General features: G+C 42.4%; 1 protein-coding gene across 3 annotated transcripts in view; it reads left to right on the top strand.

Moving 5' to 3' along the window:
• Positions 1-18,116, top strand: part of CSGALNACT1 (chondroitin sulfate N-acetylgalactosaminyltransferase 1) — a 275,401-nt gene that overhangs the window by 128,702 nt on the left and 128,583 nt on the right. For 2 of the 3 annotated variants that reach the window (XM_012785056.2, XM_012785053.2), the window contains exons 2-3: positions 1,412-1,580; positions 1,909-1,994. The gene's annotated coding sequence lies outside the window, so the exon portion shown is untranslated. The remainder of the gene's footprint in view (positions 1-1,411; positions 1,581-1,908; positions 1,995-18,116) is intronic. The other variant, XM_012785057.2, reaches the window with a different exon arrangement.

Raw genomic sequence — 18,116 nt, 5'->3', positions numbered from 1 at the left:
TGGAGATTTTCCCCTTTTTTACTTAGATGGCAAAGGATATTCATTAAGGCCATCCATAAAGACCATGCCAGGGATTCAGCCTCCAGAGCTGCCCCCCACCCCTGCATGCTAAAAGACAGAAAGGAAAACTTAAGTGATTGCGAAGGAGAATGTGAGATTGATTGGAAGCCAAATTATAAACTCATTTCAGCTCTAGCCCTGCAGGCTCCGAAGTAACATTATTTGTTGTCAGGGATGGAAAACAACTCAGATTCGGGTCCAAGTGATTATTCCACTTGGGCACTGCTGCTTTTCTGCCAACTGCAATTCCTTCCGACGTAGATTAATTGGCCGGGCAGAGACGGAAGTGGGTGGGGAGAGCGAAGCAGGGACCGCAGTGGAGACACAGAGTTGGGGCCAGGAGAATGGGCCCAGGGCGGTTGGAAACCCACTTCTACATTAAAACTCACAGTGCACTAGGGTAAGACTTTTGTCGCTGTACTATAGACTCTTAAGTTTCTACAGTGATGCACCTTACACTTTTGATTACTTTGGTGGCATTAATGACTCGGAGGGAACCTTAACACTTTAAGTCACCCGGAGGCCACCCCTATGGAGAAAAAGGACCAGGAGTCTGCAGATAGGAGCGGCTTATAATATTTCCTCTGGCCTCGTGGAATCATTCTGGACCTTATTATTATTATTATTTTGTTATTGTTATTCTTACACGTGTGTTTATGTTTATGTATGTGTTTTTGCTGTTAGTTGAATTGTAAAGACAGATGGGATAAAAATCGCAACTCTTGGGAAGGAGGACTGTGCTTTAGTGGACTGAAGACAGTGTTATTAACACGTAATTAACAAGAAGGGCTCGGTCCCTTTCTGGAATATTTATTTCCCACTCGTTTTTTTTTTTTTTTTTTTTTCTTTTTTTATTCCAGCTTACTTTGCTTGCACCTCTTTCCCATTCTGCTTTTATCTGAGTTGACAGATCGATTTCCTCCAATGGGAGTCCTGAGAGGCAGGCACTGCGTGGGGCCGGTGCCTGTGCCCGGGCGTGCGGTGGGCGGGCAGGCAGGCGGGTCGCACGCCCCCCGGGGAGGCAGCAGCCGGCGGGACCCCCCGCCCTTGCCGCGGGTGTTCGTGCTGCCCGTGCGCGCGGCGTCCGGAGCGGCTGGGACGGTCCCCGGCCCCCAGCCCAGCCGCCCTCCCGGGGAGCAGGCTGGCTGCAGCACGGGCGACAAGAGCCGGTCCTTGCGGGTGGCGACGCGCGCAGCCCTTGCAGGGGGGACCTCGGGACCTCGGGGCCGCGGGGCTCCCACCCTTTGGAAGCGCGTGCATTCTTTCCTTCCCTCGGGGCAAACGTATATGAGGATTTCCTATTTTTCAACATTTCACTTCATTCCATGAAACCATTTTTTTTTTTTTTAAGTGGTGGCGCTGAACGCGGTCCTTTCGGAGGAGGGCAGCACTTTCCCTCCTGGCCGCAACCTGGAAGCCCGGGCGTGACTTCAGCGCAGTTGGAGCATCAGAAAGCAGAGCGGCAAGTTGGGAAGCAGCGCGTTGGCAACTGGCAACTGTGGGTGTTGCTTTCTTGCGAGGTTGGCGTTTTTTTTTTTTTGTTTTTTTTTTGCTCTTTTTCACGTGAAAGTGTTCAGCTTTGTGTTTACACATCCTTCTATATGATTTGCCTTATTTTAGGCCTTGATGCTTTGCTTTTACAGATATTTTGCATTTTACTCATTAAAATACTGAGGGAGAAAAATACCATCCTGCTTTTGGGGGTAATATTTTCAGATGAATTGTGTTTTCTAGACGAAATGATTTAAAATTTGCCCATTTTTGTAATATCAGCTAAATTTAAGTCATGAGAATTTACAGGAGTTATACCTCCTATTTTTATTTTATTTTATTTTTTATATATTTTAGGAGCCTTTCCATTTCAAGGAGAGAAGCCAAGGTAATTTTCACTCAGAGGAAGAATGATGTAGCCTCGTTGTAATCCACACTTCCAGGTAAGTGAATCTGTTTATCATAAGTTCTTCAAGGAGCAAACCTTTGTATGGTCTGAGTTATGTTTTGTATTCTGGATATGTTTGAAATGTTTCATTTTACTTTCAATAGTTTGTGATTAATACCAAGTTACTATTTCAAGATATTGATACTTTTTCAAAGTAATATTCATAGGATAACTTCACTCCTCTGAATCCTTTTCATTCACTTTGTAAAGGTTGTAATCTACATTAAACTTTCCCAATTTTTTAGGATTTATCTCTTCTCAGAACGGTGACTGACTTAAACCAATAATATAGCTAGAAGAGTTATCTAATTCTTTTTTTAAAAAATGTTTATTTAAATAGGAACATTTGTTCTCCTATTGGAAGTTGGAATAGAATATTAAGCTTTCTAAAATATTCACCCTATCATCAAAAGGTTACCGTAATTTTGACCATGCCACAAAATAATTATTTAAATAAAGTGGTTTAGGAAATTGAAGGATAATCTTTCTTTCTAACTTATAAGATCTTAGGGGTGTACTTTCTAGAACTCCTTGAGAATAGTACCCTAATGGATTATATGGTTGGTTTTAGTCTGGGGACAAATGGAAATCTCTGGAACATTGTTTTAGTTCTGCTCTCACAGACAGTAATTTTGAGATTCCCTGCAATGAGATATTTTATTACATCTGGAAAACTAAACTTAAAGAAAAACCTCCAAACAAAACAAGAACCTTAGGGTTGAAATGTAACTATGAAACAGGAAGTTGTATATATGGTTCCTATCTTCAGCAGAGAAATCCTTTTTTAGTTTTCTGTAGAACTAATTCAATAGACATAAAATGAAAATAGATAAGCTGTCTTCAAAAAGCTCCCTAGCCTTCCCTCTTCATTTAACAAATTTCTATCAAGGTTTTGTTGATGGTTTTATGTTTTTAAAATATTTTAGTTACACTGATTAAGATAAAGGAATGGAAGTCAAAGTATTTGATATAACTTGGTTTTGCATTAATGAACTGCCTTGCACTAAAATGAGGGAGTATGTGGAGTTTTAAAAGGGACCATATTTGAGTTAATAATAGAAAAAATAAAAACAACTTGGCAAAAGGTTAATAATGCAAACAAAAAGAATTCTCCCCGCATTATTTTCTCAGTAAAAAGTCAAGTGGGGAAGAAGCCTAAGGCAAGTTGAGGGGCATATAGAATTGTTCTAATCTTGGGTCTTGTGATGTTTACTGTTTTTGAGAATGACCTGGATCATGTAAAAGAGAACAATGTCATTAAAACACTTTGTAGACCATAATTATTGAAACCTCAAGATGATATTAGAAAAGAGTCAAAGTAAACTTTGCAAAATAGAGAAGCAATCCAAAACTGATTAAGGTCAACTTAGGCAAATGCAAAGTTATAGGATGTTTATGCTTTAAAATTAAACTATTAGAGCAGCAAGATGGGGAATGTTTGGATGGTGAAAGGGCAGGGCTATCCGGCATTGGCTGGAGTTGCTTGGCAGTCACCATGTTGTTGAGTCCCAGTACAGAGATGGGGGTGTTGCCAGGGAGCTGATAGGCCCAACCAGGGGAGAACTAGCTTGGGAAAGTCATCATTTTTCCAAGGACTGCTCCTGACTTTTATAGACTCAAGGCTTGAACGTCTTTCAGCAGTGGACCATCCCAAGACCCTCAGGAAACCAAAGTATAAATTGAGAAGTGAGTCCATGACCTGTATTCTTGGTCTGTAGGCAGAGACACTGCACTGATGTATGCTTGGTGATCATGGAATCCCAACAAGGGGGGTCAATGATTTCATTCAAATATTTAATAACATTAGGCCATAAGAGTTTTGCAATACAGATATCTTTGCATCTTAAACATATCCTTCAAAGTCTTGTCCTACCACGATTGCACACTATGTTTTTCCTGCCATCCTGTATCTTATCATGGCTCAGTGGTGTATTTCCTGTTTCTCTCTCTATCCTGAAATGTATCCACACTTCCACATCCTTAATTCCTTTCCTCCTGTCAAAGGAAAGATGTGCTGTCCCCCCCCACCACCACCACCAGTGCTCTTGGGCCCTCTTGGTCCTCTCTCCCACCCCTGTCCCCCTTTCCTGCCTGTTCCTTCCCAACTCACTGTCACTACTTGAAGCTGTCTTGGTCTCTGCAATCTTCTGTCTACCTAGAATACTGTCACCTTGTCACTTACCAGGGAGCTTCTACTCCTCTGTTAAAACTCACCTCAACAGCAATTCTTAGAGTGAAGCCTTCCTGTATAGACATCTCCAGCCCTGAGAACCAGGGCTGGCCTCCTGAATGAGTGAGTGAGTGAATGAATGGAAAATCGGACAAGGGGATGTCTCCTACCTGAAGGTTCCTCTGCTTATTCTGTTAGCCCCTCCCATGTTCTTCTTGGTGGGTGCATCATTGCATTGTCAGTACTGTTTGCACGAGGGTCACCTGAGCAGGCTGCAGACCTGTCCTTTCTGATCTTGGTGGTCCAGCTCTCTCTGGAGTGTCTGATGAGTAGAAACTCTTGTTTGTAGACACAAAACCTTGTAGGTCCTTTTCAGTTCTACGAGCCTATGGTACATAACTCCAAATAACATAAAATAGTAGCTGATTCAGTCTTTCTTGGAATGAATGTGTGTTATAGGTAAATAATAATATAAAACCAAAATGTACTAACTTGGCGAGTTGCTCATATTTCAAAAGCCAGAGAACGAAGCAGGGCAGTGTGTATTTTACAAAGTGGCCTTCTTTTGGACAAGCTTTAGACCTTTCAAATATTTGCGGTTAATGGAATGAGATGTGACATAAAGTCTGTAAGCTTGTAATCAGTGTCAGCTTTTGCCGCTCCAATTCTCATTTATATTCCTGAGTCACAGTTAGTTCTCGGCAGATGAGGCTACTCCAGGAGAGTCACGCTGGCACCAGAATGCGTTTCCGGTGATATGAAGCGTGCTTTCTAGCAGGTTTTCATTCTTCCTCTTGATCGATGCTTAATCAGGTCTTGTTGCCTGTCTTTCCTATCCTGTTTAGGCCTCTGCTACTCGATTGCCTTTTGGTCACGTTAGATTCTCACTTCCAAGACTTCAGCGTCTCACCTCCATCCACGTCGTGTTCTGCTGTCCCAGATCCTTGATCCTTCCCTGGGACTCAGCTCGGAGGGGGCAGGAGGGGGTGACAGCGGGACTGAGCTTCATTCAGCCTGGAGTGGGGCTGAAGTGCCTTTTAGAGTTATTGTAGGAATTGAGATTAATGTCTGTGACATCGCTCGCACATAGTAGGTGTGTAATAAATTGCTCTCACTATTAACTAACATGATCTAAACCTTTACAGTATTCTAAAGTGGAAAAACAAAAATCTCTGATCACTGTTTCCTTCCTTTTCCCTTTGCCAACTTATGTAATTGAAAGAATTCAATTGCTTGTTGGTTCATTAAATAAATAATTCGTTAAACAAATAAACATCAGCCCAGGTGTCAACCACGAGCAGACGATGTCCAGATGCCAGAGGTGTGGGGCAGAACTGGCTGTCTCTGCCTTCGAGGAGCCGTGTAAAGGGAGAGACAGGGAAGGAATGAACAGGTTTTCAGCACAAGGGTGGGAAATGTCATGAGATGGGTGGGCTTGGAGAGCAGGGAGAGGGGCCTCTCACCCAGCCTAGAGGGAAGGAATGCAGGAGTCAGTCCCAAAAAGTGATGCATGAGCCAAATTCTTGGAAGGTGTGTAGGAATTAGGGAGGTGGACTCGGAGGAGCTGCAGGTGTCCTTTTTCTCTGTTCTGGGTCATCTGAGCTCATTTCACATGAGCTTAAATTCAGCTCATTTAAGATGAAAACCATACTCCTTGATGTTATTCATATCCTGTAAGAAATCTTGGACTCCTTTAAGAGAACAAACTGTTGTCCTTTAAGTATGGCTCTGGGAGCTGTGAGTCCCCAGCTCGGAAAGGGACAGCCAGACCCTGTCACCCTAGTGTGCTCCTTGGGCAATTGGCAGCTGTCTTCTGGGTGCTTGAGAGTAGTCAAGGTTCGCAGCCCCACTGCAGACCGACAGAGCAGAAGCCTTTGGGGAGCTCAGCTGTAGTGGTTCTGCCCACAGGAGTGGCCCAAAACGATGCTGATGTCACGTCCATGTGGCAAAACTCAGCAATCAAAACCCCTACATCTTCTTTGATAACTTTGGTTCTTTTCACTGTTCCTGCACATGACCTATGGTAGAGCCTTCAACAGGCTGATGACAGACCTAGCTTCTTATTGTGCCTTGGTACCATCACACTATTGATTTCTAGTGAACTTCTTGTCATCAAGACTATGACACTGTAACTATACATATGTAGTTGAGCTGTAGTGCAAACATCCTGTTTTGTTACTTAGCCAGTTGACTTCTTGTACCCAAAGGTGGTGCATCCATTACTTTTTTGAAAATATTTTATTTGGAAATAATTTCAAATTTCAGATGCTACTTGACTTGGGATGGGGTTAACCCATCATAAGTCAAAAAAATCATAAGTTGATGCATGGTAAGTCTGGAACTTTCTTATATAGCAATGTTGCAAAAATAAGAATAGTCCGAAGAATACTCTTGTGTCCTTTACCGAGATTGAGCTAATGTTAACATTTCGTGCCATTTGCTTTTCATTTGTGTTCTTTGTCACTCCCTCATTGTTTATATATAAATAAAAAATAAATATACATTTTTTTCTGAGCCATTTGAAAATAAATTCATACATCCCAGCCCTTTACTCCGAAGTAGTTCACTATGTATTTCCTAAGAATAAGAATATTTTCTTACAAAACAACAGTGCAAGTATCAACGTCAGTACATTTCACATTTGTTTCAATTTACCTAATGTACTGTGTGCCTGCCAATGACTTAATGTCCCTTTTAACATTTTCCTCCTCCAGTACCAAGATCAGGTCTTGCATTTAGTTGTTGTATTTCCAGGTTTCTTTAACCTAAATATTTTCATAGCTTTCCTTTGTCTTTTGTGAAAATGATGTCTTTGAAGAAAACAAGCTTTTCTTTTTATTTCCTTTTAAAGAATATTCCTCATTTTGGGTTAGATGAGTGATTCTCATGATTGGATTCGGGTTATGCATTCCTAGCAGGAATGCTACATCGGTGGTGACGTGTGCTTCTCAGGGTGTCACATCTGGAGGTACAGGGTGTCCATCTGTCTCTCGCTGGTGATGTTAATTTTGATGACCCAGTCAAGGTGATGTGTGATTTCTTTACTGTATAACTCCTATTTGCTCCTTGAAACTATTATAATAATAACAACTATCAATAATAATTATTAATATTAATTATTCAAGTAATAGCAACATTAATAAATATTAATAAAATATTAATATTAATACATATTATTACTATAATAATTATTAATAGTTGTTATAATAAGAAGTAGGTTGCTTTTATTCCTTTTTTAAAAGACCTATCACTCAGTCATTAGCCCACAATTAGCATTCTTAAATCCTCCTTTTTACAATTAAGAAGTCTGGCATAGAGCTGGGGCTCCTGCCTAATCCTTATCATATGGTGAAAGCTTCATTTGGATACACTGAAGATGGAGAAATAGAAATGCCCAAAGAGGAACTTAAGTAGCTGTCACTGAATTTTTAATAGAATGCTTCTATTTTGTATCATGGTGAATTATTCTGAAGAGCTGAAGAGCCCACACTTTCAAGTTCATAATGAAAATTGCAGTCTAGTGACCGTTGGCTTTTAGGCTGTATTTAGTATATATTTCAGCCATTCTTCCCTTCTATTCTTGAACTTTCTAGAAATAAAGGTGGTAGTAGCCATGCAACATGGGGAGCTAACCATCTGGTTGTCCCAATCCTTGCATTGCAGCTGTTACTACTGTTGTAGCTTCATAAAAAAGTGGTCCAGGTCCTGATTATTTTTCCAAATATCTGCTGTTTGAAAAAGAAAACTTCTTATTCTTTGCCTCTTTTGGAGATTGACAAAGAGATTTAGGTGAGAGGTTCTTCAACTTTCTCAGTATATGGTGCCATTAGGGTCTCATTAATTTTTCCGACATCCCTTGGCCAAAGGAAATACCTAACAGTTTTTTAAATTAAGTAGTTAGGTCCATCAGCTACAAGTATTATGTCCTAATAACTTAGTAGCTGTTTGAAAAACTAATAGAATAAATTGAAAGAAAACTAATAGTTTCTTTGTCTCATTCTTAAATCACCACAATTACTTAATAATAGGATATGTACATCTCTGAGTTCTGCACAATGCCTCAATCTTGGAATCAGATTATACACCAACAACCTCATTTTGTGCAGCAGTTGCTTTTATTACAGGAACCACTGAAAAAGCAGTTTTGCAAAGATACATTGCCAAAAGGAACGTAGCTCAATCTAATTCTGAGAGTGTGAGCTACCTTGAGCTAGTAGTTTGCATAATGTCCAACAGATGTCTAGTAGCTCTAGGTTTTACTCAAAAATTTAAAATATCCTGAGGCACCACTGTGAATTCCCTTTGGTGCCTCAGGGTGCCTCCAGTGCATAGTTTGGGAACCATCAATTTAGGTAAAAAAAAATCAATCTGGGGATGTTTTATAACCGTTTTATAACTCTCAGCCACCCAAATATGTGTCTTAAGGGCAGGTTGGGGTTAAATAACACTAGGAGAGAGATGATAATGTCACCCCATGTGGGCAAGAGGCAGAGATAATAGGATGACATTTCTACCTAATTGGTAGAAGGTGAAAATTCCTTCTTTCATTTATGCTGTGTCTGAGCTAGACAGGCTTGATTTTAACCTCTTAGGCAGTGTTATATTACATCCTACTCACCAGTGAAGAAAAGAATAGCTGTTTAACTACACTGTTGATGTGATCAGATTTTCTTACTTAACCTTTTTGGTTTGATTCACATATTACTCTCCCCGCAAGCCGCCCAATTTCTGCAGATTAATGATTTGTTTGCGGAAATATTTTAGAATTATCCAATTCAGGCTGTAGAAGAATGTTATACATCTTCTCAAAATCAGGGTTGCAATACCGTTCATATCTTTTCATTACAAGATACAATAGCTGCACAAATAAGCTAGGTCCTAGTAGAAATTAGATCTGGGTGACATGATAATTTTAATTTCATCTATTTGAGCATCAGCTATGAAGAGACTTTCCTAAAAGGAATCAGAGAATAGTTTGCAAGACTAGGTAGCTTTAGAATGATAACTAGGAGCTGCCTGTGTGTCACACGAGGGACATTTGGCATTCCTGTGCACACTTGAGGATCATGTCAACCAGGATGCTTGCCCATCCCCATGCATTTTCAAATACCCCTCAACTACTGTATTTGAGTCAGACTGTAAATCCAATGCTGTTTGACAAATGGGGAAACTGAGGCTCAGAGAACTCAGGAGAACTGATAAGATTATATAAACAAGCACAGCTAGGAGCCAGGTCCTCTGCCCACCACCCACCTGTCTTTTTTGGAGACAGAGTCTTACTCTGTTGCCCGGGCTACAGTATCATGGCATCAGCCTAGCTCACAGCAACCTTCAACTCCTGGGCTCAAGCAATCCTCCTGCCTCAGCCTCCCGAGTGGCTGGGACTACAGGCATGTGCCATCATGCCAGGCTAATTTTTTTCTATATATTTTTAGTTAGCCAATTAATTTCTTTCTATTTTTATTTTTTATTTTTTTTATTTTAGCGTATTATGGGGGTACAAGTGTTAAGGTTACATATATTGCCCATGCCTCCCCTCCCCCCTCGAGTAAGAGCTTCAAGTGTGTCCATCCCCCAAACGTTACACATCTTACTCGTTGTGGTTGTATATACCCATCCCTTCCTCCCCCTCCCACCTGCCCGACACCTGATAAATGTCATTCCTATATGTCCACTCTTTCTATTTTTAATAGATACAGGGTCTCGATCTTGCTCAGGCTGGTTTCGAGCTCCTGATCTTGAGTGATCCTCCCGCCTCAGCCTCCCAGAGTGCTCGGATTACAGGTGTGAGCCACCGTGCCCGGCCCTGCCCACCTATCTTGAATTCATGCTGTACACAGAGCTGCGGGAGGAATTTCTTTCAGGGCTAACATTTCAAGATTTTTGAGATCGATGAAAGATAGGAGTTATAGCAGCAAAGAAAACTTGCAAGAAAATTGACATGGTAAAAAGCCAGTTAACTTGTTAAATATTAGGATTCCCAGATCTGGAATGAAAGCTTCATGCAGGCAGGGGTTTTTATCTCTTCTTTGCTGGGGTAGTTGTGACTCCTAGAACACTGCCTAGTGCACAGGAGATATCTAGCACATTTGTTCATTGAGTGCATGGGAACCCGTACTGTAATTTGTGGGTGCAATGTTTATGGGTAATATTACATTGAGGTAATCAGTATTTTGGTAGGATGTAAGTTACTAGATTCTAAGTTTGCTTAGATGAGCTTTATTTCATAAATTACTCAATACAATGATACTCTACAGAAGTAATAATCACATCTGTAATAAGTTCTTCTGACTGGCTAGAATGTGATATTCAAGGTATTGGTATGATACTAGTAGTTTCATCATCACCAACTAAATCCCCTGTGTATATTTTTTTTGCAGTATATTTGTAATGCTGGTCACAAAGGGAGTACAGATACGAAACTGATTATATTAATAGCTAGAAGTCTATTATCTGTGTTGAGAGTTTAAAATTCTGACTCTACAAAAGAGGGAAAAACTGGGAAGAGAGCCTTGCCCCTTGATAACTGTGGCATCATATGTCACCTAGGTTGGAAGCTACTGTCCTTTCGAAGGTCTCTCTTGTAATGCAGGGGTGTTTATGCCCGCGCTACTCACCAGTAGAATAACGGCACACAGGGATGTTTACAACTTCATCTTTATGTAAGGAGGAACGTGCAGGTTTGCAGTATTGCCGAGAACATGAATATGTCGGGCAACTGTATTCCAAGAAATTCAGTGATGTGTGCATAGTCTTATTTTCATTCACAACTTGCTAGTTATTACTTAATTCTTACGTAGGTTCGTTTATATTGGGACCAAGTTAGAAAAGCGTTGAGTTGTTCAGAATAGCATCGTAGGTGGGGAGAAAGAGGAAACTGCATCCTCACCACCTGGTTCTAAATGAGTCTGCAGATGAAGTCAATTTTCAGCGATTATTGTCCCCATACTCCAGCCCTGACTATACAGAAGTGTGTAGTCGGCAAAGCCCCGAGGGCAAGAACACAAACACGTTTTTAGATGACTATTTTCACCATTCTGTCCTTCCAGCTAAAGATACTTATGGATATTTATTTATTTTTACTGAAAACAGTATTTGTTGTATAATCGAAATAAACAGATGACAGCATTACATTGCAAGATAAAATACATGATTCATGTCATGTATTTTGTCTTTTTCTCCTATTTACTTCTTTTAAAATTTTTTAATTTTTAATTATTAGGGGTACATAATAGTTGTATATCTTTATAGGGTACATGTGATGTTTCGATATAGGCATACAATGTGAATTAATCAAATCAGGGAAATTGGAGTAGCCATTACCTCGGGCATTTGTTATTTCTTTGTGTTAGGAACATTCCAATTCCATAGTTATTTTAAAGTATACCCGAACTTATTTTTGATTAGAGTTGCTTTGTTGTGTTATTAAATATTATTCATTCTATGTAACTATATAACTGTATTTTTGTACCCATTAACCATCCCCGGTTTATCCCACCCTCCCCACTACCCTCCCCAGCCTCTGATAACCATCATTCTACTCTCTGTCTCCATGAGATCAATTGTTTTTAATATTTAGCTTCCATATATGAGTGACAATGTGTGAGATTTGTCTTTCTGTGCCTGGCTTATTTCACTTAACGTGAGGTCCCCCAGTTCCATCCGTGTTGCTGCAAATGGTAGGATTCCATTCTTTTTTTATGGCTGTATAATATTCCATTGTATATATGTACCACAATTTCTTTATCTAGTCATCCATTCATGGACACTTAGATTGATTCCAAAGCTCAGCTATTGTGAATATGCTTCGGTAATCTTGGGAGTACAGATATCTTTTTGATATACTAAATTCTCTTCTTTTGGATATACACCCAGCAGTGGGATTGCTGGATCATAAAGTAGTTCTATTTTTAGTTTTTCAAAGAACTTTCATACCGTTCTCCATAGCAATCACACTCATTTACATTCCCACTAACATCATACAAGGATTCCTTTCTATCCATATCCTTGCCAGCATTTGTTATTGCCTGTCTGTTTGATAAAAGCCATTTGAACTGGGGTGAGATGATATCTCGCGTCGGTTTTGATTTGCATTCTAGAGATAAATGTTGACAGACAAGAACATGAGACCAGTCTTTCCCAAAGTGTTTCCCAGAGATGACTAGTGCTACGAGATGCTTTTTAAGAGGAGATTTTTGTGATCCATTAAGTTTGGAAAAATATTGCATAATGTATTCCTCTCTTGTAGGATACAATGTGCCTTAGTCTGTGAAGATTCTTGGGGGACTAAAGTAAAGATATATGTTTCATTTCACCTGGGGCTTCCCAGCCTTTTTCTCTACACAATCCTTTTTCCGAATGACATTTCTCAACCTTCCTAGGGACAGTGTCCCACTCGCTGGCCTTTGACAAGCACTGCACTTTAGGAAAACCTGATTTCAAGTGTGATTTATACCTCCCTGGTAGGGTTTCTGATTCTATATGTCTGGGGGTGGGGGGTGCCAGTGACCTGCATTTTTGTTTAAGTGCCCCAGGGAGTCTTGTATGTTCTAGAACATGTTGACAGTGACTTCATGTGGAAGAGCAGTCTGGGTCTGTTTCTCTTCTGTAAGGCTGCAGTGTGTCTCCATTTCACAGCTCCATTGGTTTCATGTTGAGAGGAAACAGAGGTGACGGGAGGGCTCAGAGGTCCTCGGCTTCCGGGGGACTCTCCGGGTCGTTGCAGGCCGGGCACTGGCACGGCTCCATTGCGGCTCCAGCCTAGCAGACTGCTTCAGGGCGTAAAGAATCAGGAAAGAGAGAGCACAGTGAAGGGTGTTTTCTGTGTTCCTCGGGATGGGTGCTCCTGGGACCTGGGTCTCTGGTCAGTACGGCTGGTAATTTGGTAATATGGAGGTCATGTTGAAGCTCTCTTGGAGAGAGATTCTTTGTGATGCGTTCTTCTCACCTTACGCCTCATGGCCAAACACATCTAGAGTCTCTATTCCTTGGCAGTCATGCCACGAGAAGCCAGGTAGGAAATAGCTCACCCAGATTGCAAATTCTTACAGTTACCACTCGGGGAATGAATGCAGGGTAGTAATGTGCTGTGGCACAGCCACAGGATTCTCTGATGGATTTTTCCAGAAAGGGCTCAGGTGAGAACTTGGGGGACTGAAACCGACTTAGACACATCCATCCCCCCATGCTGCAAGCTTTGTGTCATCACTTGTAGAAATGCCCACGTGGCTAAATGCTTCATCAGAGGCAAGAGCATGGAGCTTGCGCCTGTGTGGCCGATGAGGAGCTCTAGTGAGGACCGTTTGTGCCTTTCTCTCTCCAGCCACGTGTCACTAGCCTTGCCATGCAAAGCATGCAGGAGTTACTCACGAGTATAAACTCGGAAGGAGAGCCTCTGCCTTCCTGTTAGTTTGTGGCTGGAGGAAAGAGCCTTTGCTCATCTGCATGCTCCTGTAACAGTGCTCAGAAGGGGTTTGCCATAGGGTGGGCCAGAAAGAAGGAAAACGAAGCCAGTTTCTATAGAGTGTTCCAAGCATTATGTAACCTATTTCACATGTATCATATAATTATCTTCTATTGCCCTGGGAGTACTTCTTAGTAGCTTTTTTTTTTTTTTTTTTTTTGAGACAGGGTGTCACTCTGTCACCCAGTGGTGTCATTGTAGCTCACTGAGACCTCAAATTCCTGGGCTCCGGTGATCCTCCTGCCTCAGCCTCCCAAGTAGCTGGGACTACAGGCATGCATCACCATGCCTGGCTAATTTTTTTCTATTTTTCATAGAGACGGGGTCTCATTCTTGCTCAGGGTAGTCTTGAACTCCTGACCTCAAGCAATCTTCCCGCCTCAGCCTCCCAGAGTGCTAGGATTACAGGTGTGAGCCACCATACCTGGCCTTTCTTAGTAGCTCTTTAAATAAAGATGAGATCCAGAGGCTCAGGGAGATAAAATGACTTGTCCAAGGGCGCACAGCTAGAGACTCATGGGGCTAAAATTAAAATTTAAATCTGTTTTATTCCAAAATCCACTTGGATATTCCCCGTCCCATCCTGCCTCTGCAGGTGGTTACCTGTGACAGTCGCAGGTAACCACTATGCTGTAGGTAAGCTTCTTTGCTGTTCATCTGGATAGCAAGCTCTTGATTCTGGTAAGGAAAACAAAATAAAGACATACCTTATATTAATACTTGATGCTTTAGTGCTTATTATACGCAGCTATCGGCTTTGCACCGAGACTGCTTTTGGTCAGTAGTCATTTTGGGACACAGTCTGGAAAATATATATATATAGTGGCAAGTCAGCAGATCCGTTCATTTATCTCCTCTGAGTATATTTAGATTATACTTCTTTTAGTTTTTGAATAGGTACGTGATGGTGTTTACTGGCAATGTGCCTTACAACTAGGATTTAGTGGCATTAGCTAGAATTTTATAATGGCATAAACAGTTTCCTGGCAGAAATAACATATCACTGTGTGATATAAAGCTCACATTAGTAAAATAAATATTAATCCAAGCTTAACTATTAGCCTAAGCTTTCTCTTAATTCAAATTCCAAGCTAACCCTTACTCTGTCAAAAAAAAAAAATACTTTATTTCAGCTCGGCTTGACATTCCAATATGAAAATCACCATAGACTTGCAAAAGCACAGTATGAGTAATATTAACTGGCTCTGTAACTTAATTACAGAATACCAAATAATATTGCCCAGGGGCGCATGACTCTAAGCTTCTAGAGTCGGGGAACTAAGAATTCTCAAATGTTAGTTATGGGAGGCGATCATTTAATTTAACTCTTATATTTGCAGATGAAAAAACCGCAGAGGTGCGTGATCTTTCAAAAGTCACAAGGCTGGAGGGTGACAGACATGGCTTCTTTACTGCTTTTATTGTCACTTTGAGTCGTGTTGCCTTTAATGGGAGTATTTTTAAGAAACACTTTAGCCAAGCCTATTAATGTCGCAGACTGTCAGGCTTGACCCAGATCGTGCTTCTTATGTGTCATTGAATCACAACTGAGCTGCCCAAACCTACCCCAGAAGCCACAGGCTGTGTAAAGTTGTGGTTGTCAGTGTTCAGCCTCACTGGTCTGCGTCCTCTTGAACCCACAGTAAGGGCAGGTTTTGGAAGCCTTTGAAACACGATTCCAGTTGCTCAGTGACTTTGGAGCAATTAGGTTTAGGCAGAAGTCTCAACCCTAATGGGGAAGATTATATGGTCTTGCCTAGGACAAGAGGAAGAGAAAAGGAGTAAGTCTTTGAGAATTCCTAATATGTTACCTTCTCAGGGAAGGGTGAGAGCTGGCAGAGGGGAGGGAAATTAAGCAGCCTGGGAGGTCAGGGGGCTCCAGGAGAGGGTGATGTCGGGAACCCAAGAGGAGGCATGATGCCAGGAGGTACCGGGGTTGTTAAGACTCAGAAATGTCCCTGGCATTTGGCAATATGGAAATCAGGCATGACTTTAAGAGGGACAGTTCGAGTGGGGGTATTGGAGGTGGGACATCCAAAGTCAGACTGAGGACTCAAGAGATGAGAAAATGGAGATAGCTAGGGCTACACCGTTCCTAGATTTGGCTGTGAAGGCCCGAAGAGAGATACACACCACACACGCACATACACACATACACACAAACACATACATGAATGTAAGTCCATAGATAACACAGAAGTGGTAGGATCTGCACTCCTACAGCACAGAATCCATTCATTTTGCTTGTGTCTTAAAGTCCAGGCTAAGCCTAAATATGGTGCTACCTCTAAATATGGTGCCTTAAATCAAAGTTAATTTATTTTCACTCAAAGTACAGAGTTGATGGTTCACTCTAGATGCAGGAGAGGCTGGGAAAATCAATGTCTTCTTCCTTGAAGCAGCAGGGTCTTAGGCAGTTGGTTCCTACGCACAGGAAGGGGGGACACAAAGTCCCCGAGCATGACAAAGGCCCATTCCAATGGGTTATCCTGAAGTCCTCCAATTTGGCCGTGTGCTGGCCAACCTCACATAACAGGGCGGGGCTTGAAAGAGAGAGAGGACATTAGCATTTGTGATAAATTACTATGCAAGTGGCACAGTGACTCACCAGGGGAATAGAATTTGATGATGGCATCTGTAGGTCACGTGTTGCCTTTTGCCTTGGGGATGGCCTTCGAGGCCACCGGCCCCCGAGCTGCGGAGGCTGCAGCTGATCTGGAACAGGCACCAGCCCATCTGCTGAGTGAAAGTGGGCTATGACAGTGGCATCATTTTCTCCACAGCCCCAATCAGTGCAGCCACACCTACAGGATCCACTTGCCCTGCGTGCCAAGAGGCTCTTTATTTTAATTTTGTACTCACTGCAGCAGAGGGCTGGACTCACGTCCCTCGTCCCTCGTGAGGAGATGCCAGTAGCTGCGTTCAGTCATTGGCTATGAGCGCTCCAGGGCATCTGGGCGGCATCTCAGCCGCCTCTCACTTTAAGAGTTAAAGACACAAACTCCTAACTCCAGAGTCTGCTGCAGCTTCTTACTGGAGTCAGACAGCTGAGAAGCTGCAGATTCTGGCCCCAAACCCATTGTTATTTCAAACCCAGTGGGAGTGTGTCGTATTTGCCAGTTATATTTTCACTGCCTGGCCCGGTAACCTGACACCTACGACAGGGACAGGGTGGTAGGAGTTGCTAATTGGGGTTTTCTTTGCCACTCCCCCCAGCAAGCCCCAACAGCAGAGCCAGTATCCTGCTGAGAACAAAATTGTAAATTCTCCAAGGCCAAATACAACTCCCAGTCTATTTCTAACAGACCTTGACTGGTGACAGATGTGGAGGACATCTGGGAGAGAGGAGGAGGTGGACTCTTTCTTTCTTTGTGAGCACACTCTGTGCAAATAAAGGCTGTGCCCCCCTCTCTCTCCTGCCCAAAGGGGATCAGAGGGGCTAATGGAGCTTCGATGTCGCCAGGCTTCTGAGCCGAGGTGGGGGCGGAGGGCAAGACAATTGCTTATACAATTTGCGTGCCCTCTTCTTGGATGTTTACTGAGAGACTGCACTTGCTGGCCTGCTCCGTTGCTAATGGAGGGCAGGAAAAAGCCCTGGTGAGAGAATGTGCTGGTATAAACCAGTTGTAGGGGAAACAAGACAGTCCCTCTGCAAGCCATGGTCTCGGGGAGATATGCAAGTAGTAGCCCACTAGGGAGAAGACCCAAGCGTTGGCCCTGGCCCAGACAGGTAAGACTAGCTTGGGCCGTCGCTAGGTGGGGTGCAAAGGCCGTCCCATCAGAGCAGTGTGGCATGGTGCACCAGCTGGGGGGTCAGCTGGAAGGTGCAGGTAGCCCTAGCAGGAGATCATCAGTGCCCTGAAGAGCTGCTCAGGATTGAAGCCCCTGCCAGCAAGGCTTGGTGGGGCCTCCAGCTGTGATGGCCACCAGAGAGGTGACAACAGGTGCTGTCATGTAAGAGAGTAGGATAGCAGCAAAGGCAATGGCTACTAGTGGTGGGGAGAGATCCCCTCAGCCTTTTCTCGACTCTATCATCAGAGAAGTGAGACCACAGAAGGGGGGGTAGTGTGAAGAGTAGACAGCACCCCCTTCCTGACCTCTGCCCACCCACCCCTTCCTGTCTGAGCCCTTAGACCACCCACTTGGCTTGCTCTATAGAAAGGAGGGGAACTTAGACTTGAACATGAGATTGAAATGTGGACCTTTTTCAAAGAAACTTATTATTAAAAATGTTACAGATATATATTTTAAATATAGTTATGTAATACATTTAATATAAATATTTATATATTCTACAGAAAAGTAGAATATAGTGAACTCTCATGAACCCATCACCTCACTTCAACGATTATCAGCATTTTTCCAGTTTTATCTCATCCATCCTTCCCTCCCCAACTTTTATGTTGGTTTATTTAAACAACATTTCGTGTGGGAATATTGCAAAGCAATTCCCAGCCATTATGCCGTTTCACATGGAAATGCTT

Source organism: Microcebus murinus, chromosome 24, assembly GCF_040939455.1.
Source record: "Microcebus murinus isolate Inina chromosome 24, M.murinus_Inina_mat1.0, whole genome shotgun sequence".
In the NCBI taxonomy this organism is placed as follows: Eukaryota; Metazoa; Chordata; class Mammalia; order Primates; family Cheirogaleidae; genus Microcebus; species Microcebus murinus.
This window is presented reverse-complemented; position numbering and strand designations above follow the sequence as displayed.